Here is a 4,212-nt window from a genome sequence, read left to right on the forward strand (position 1 = left end):
ACCTTTGGCGGCCCGCCGCCCTTCGTCGGACGCCCACCGAGCCCGGCGGCCACCGTTAACCCCCGCCCCCGTCGGCCGCCACCTCCCTTTACGGCCACGGCCCAAGCCGGCCGCCGACATTTTCCCCCACCGCCCTCAGCGCCACGCTGCCAGCGCAGCCGCCGGGCGACGCGGCAGCGGCTAGCGGCCGGGAGAGCCTCTCCAGTGCGGGCTGGGGGCGGCGGCGGCACTCTGCGGGTGGCGGGCGAGCTGCTGGCTGGCCGGCGGCGCGTCTCGACTCAAATTATGGGCCGCCTCTCGGGCGTGCGGCCAGGGGCCCGTGTGGCGCGAGGAGAGGGCGGCGCGCTCGGCGCGCTGGCGGCGGTGAAGCCTCTCAGAGTGGGCGCTGGCTGGCCGAGGGCGTCGGGCGGGTGTGGGGCGGCACTCGGGCCGCCGGACGGGCCGTGGTGGCCCGTGTGGCGTTCGTGAGGGACTGTTTGGGCGCCCCGGCAGCCTCCCGGCCGGCGTGACCAGGGCCGGTTTGGCAGCGGTTTGGGCTGTGTGTGGGCTGGTCGCGGTAGGGGATATAGTGCTTGTTTATGGTCCCACTCACCACTCCCGGCCAACGGGGCCTCGCGGGGCGTCCTCGTTTGCAGTTAAAGGCCTCTGCCATCGCTCAGAGTCCCAAACCATGTGATCCTCCGCGCCGCCGCGCCCGAGTAGTCTGCCAGATGCGACGTCGTCGGGGAGGGCGTCGTCGCGGGCGCCAACGTCGTCATGCGAGCCCCTACGGCTGTCCAAGGGCACGTCTGGGTGACCAGGGGCGGGGGTCGAGCCGTGAGTGCTCCGCCGGGGCGAGCTTCTGGGTCCATGGCACCGCTGCCGGACCCATCCGAGAGCCTCTCCGGACACGTTCGCTCGACGGCCTAGTTGGCGGCCGATATTCGACGACTAAAGCTCCGGACGCCGCGGCCAAAGGTCCGCCCACGGCCCCAGGGCTCGTGGTGGGTGTGGGGTGTGCCTCACGAGGCGGAGAGGCCGCGTGAACTCCCGTAGAAGCTCGCGAAGTGCGGATTTGGAGCGCCGCGCCGGACCTCCGCCGGGGCCCGCCGGGACGCCGTATGGGCCTCGGGGTGCCCGATAAGCTTAGAGGTGCGGTTTTTTTGCTTGTGTCTATCGGTTCATGTCATGGACCGGCCCTGGGAAGCCTTTGACCGCGCGCGGAGGGTGTTACGGGGCCGTGATGACGATTTAGCGGGAGGGAAATCGGCCGATTTGCCCAGTGTGGGGGGTGGCGCACATCACTGCGTTCCGGCTGGGGGCTGGCACACGGCTTCGATCACCGGATCGTAATTGCGCGCAAACCCACATGACACGCTACAAATTGTACTACACTCGAAACACGATACGTAAAGAGAGGTGGTAATTGAGTCATGGTACGCGAGAGGGGGGGGGGGGGCTGCGCAAAACTAAGCGAGTCGTCTGTGCACACATGGAGGGCTACATGCAGGGTGAAGAGGCCGAGCTCAGCCGGAAGGCACGAGCGCGCCCGTCTCGCTGATACGTACCTCTCTCTCCTCGCGGCGCGCCGGACCCGGCGAGGTCGGCCATCGGGGCGAGAGAGAGCCGCCACGCTCCGGAGCAGAGGGGCGATAAAACTACAGGGCCTGTGAGAAGGGGTGGGCGCAGTCAGGCGGTCACCCTCTTCCCGATGACCCACGACGCGTACGTGTTCCAGGCGATTCCGACGATGTTTGCGAAGAGCACCCGGTAGGAGGGCGGCACCCGCCAAAAGCTGATGAACATTGCGGGCGTCCAGATGGCAATGTTGCCGCTCAGCAGGTCGACATAGTCCTTACGCAGCCTCGTCGCGGCGTCGTGCAGCGCTGCCTGCGAGCCCTCCACCGCCGCCAAGCTCATCGTGAAGACGGGGACGAAGACGGGTGCAAACACGCCCTGATCGAGCGCCACTCGCTTCGCCGCCGCCATCGCCGTCGCCCCGGGAATGCGGGTGGCGAGGACCTCGTACCACGCGTGCAGAGTCGGCCCGACGAGCACGCCGCCCACCAGCATAAAGCGGGCCGTCCTGGCGAAGTCGTAGCTCTCTCGCTGCTCGACAGCATTCTGACACAGATTGTCGCCGAACCCGGCGATGAGCGCGGACGAAGCGCTCTTGACGCGAAGCGGGGCGGAGCCGAGCAGCCTGTCGTATACCCCCACCACGCGCCGAGCGGCCACGGCCATATAGGAGAGCAGCCGCAGGCACGGCCCCTGGCACCTGCCCCCCGCTCGAATCCGTCGGCTGGATCGGCGAGCGAGTTTTCACGGCGGCTGGAGTTTTGTTTTGAGCTTAGCCTTCGGTGTTATGAAACAACGCAAGGCGGACATGGCATATCGCTCTCGGGCCCACAGACATCCCGCACACTCGCCGCACACCCGCCGCCCCCGCGCGCGCCCCACCCCGGCCGGGAGAAAGGGGAGTGACAGTTTGGGATGGCAACAGCCCGAGTATGTTGAGTCCTGGCTCAACAACGCAGATAACAAGAGGAGGTGGTCCGGCCCACAGGTCCGGCTCACGCGCCCCGAGCTGACCCTCTACCGCACTGGTCATTTCCGCCCCCTCGCTCCCAACCCATCCACCCCGCCCCGGGCCGCGCCGCGCGATCTCGGGCGATCTCGCGCTATCTCGGGCGATCTCGGGGCCGCGCCGCGCTATCTCGGGCGATCTCGCGCTATCTCGGACGATCTCGGGGCCGCGCCGCGCTATCTCGGGCGATCTCGGAGCGTCGCTCGCGCGGCGTCACACCTGCTCAAAAAGGAAGGAGGTTGGAGGCAGGAGGTCACGCCCCATCCAGAGCGCCGTCGTCGCCGGGTTTTTGGCCCCCGGGTCGTCGCCCGACGGTTGCTGCGCGGGGCAGCAGACCATCGGACGGCGCGACGACGCCCCGTCCGGCACGCTCCCCCCTCCACCCGGCTATTGCCGCACGAGCGCCCTCAGCGGCGGAATTTTTCCCTCGCGCTTCCTTGGGCCCCCGGCAACGCCGACGGACTTCCCGTCCCCCCACCTGCGCCGCAATCACCGCCGTGATTGTCGGCGCTGCGCCCCTTGGCGCCTGTGCATGTCCCGCGTGCCCGCCCGCCAAGGCTGGTGCCAAGGCCAACTCAACTGCCAAGGCTGGTGCCAGGGCCAAGTCAACTGCCTGGCTGGTGCCAAGGCTCAAAGGCTCTCCTCTCTCTCTCTCCTCCCTCTCTCCCTCCCTCCCTCCCTCCCTCTCACCCCCCCCCTCTTCTCTCCTCTCCCCCTCCTCCTCTCTCCTCTCTCCTCCTCTCTCCTCTCCTCTCCTCTCCTCTTCTCATCCTCTCCCCTCTCCTCCTCTCCTCTCTCCCCCCCTCTCCCCCAGCAGCTTCCTCGAGGCCGAACAGGTAGATCCTCCCTGATCGCTAAGCTACCACAGGGGAAGTAGACGTCGTCCGCCGCCGCCTCCGCCGCCCGCGTGCCTCCGCCCCGCTCAGCAAAAAATCAGCATTATATCAGGAGGTGCCAAAGCCGCAGCATCTCCATGAGGTGAGCGTCGTGCGTTTTGCCGCCGCGTGCCGGATATGGCGGGATATGGCGGGATACGGTCAGATATGGAGAGATACATCAAGATACCGCAAAAGAACCGTCCAGACCAGGGCTCCTTTTCGCAGTGCACTGCGCTCGCATTTGACACACACCCCAGACTTTTTGCAACAAGTCTTTAGCCTCTCACTCTTGGCCTTCCTTGACTCCTTTCTCTGCAAACAGGACCATCACCTGCGCAGCCGCCTTGCCTAGTTGTACCTCCTCGTAGCGAACGAAGTGCGTCGCCCGCGTGCCTTGCTTCGGCTCGTTGTCGTTCGATGCTGCTGGCCAGTCCCCAGAGGTTTTGCCTCCACCTTCCCCGACGCGCGCCGCGACGCTGTCAAAGAGTCGTCATCGTGACTCAGAGGAGACAGACGGACACACTGCTCACTGGTGGTTAGAAAGATATAAATTGGCCGAGGCAACACAAGATTCCGCACCCAAGAATCGAACTGAAACAGAGCACATCCTACATTTCAAGCAGCCGGTTGGCAAGTGAGATGAGCCAATCCTCCCTCTGCTCCGTGCGCGCCTCCTGCCTGCTGAGGGCCGCATCCACGTCGGCGTCGCTCGAGAGCACCCCGATGGGCAAGCCCGTGCTGAGCGAGCGGACCGACTGCAAAAACGAC

Source organism: Emiliania huxleyi, assembly GCF_000372725.1.
Source record: "Emiliania huxleyi CCMP1516 chromosome Unknown EMIHUscaffold_166, whole genome shotgun sequence".
NCBI lineage: Eukaryota > Haptophyta > Isochrysidales > Noelaerhabdaceae > Emiliania > Emiliania huxleyi.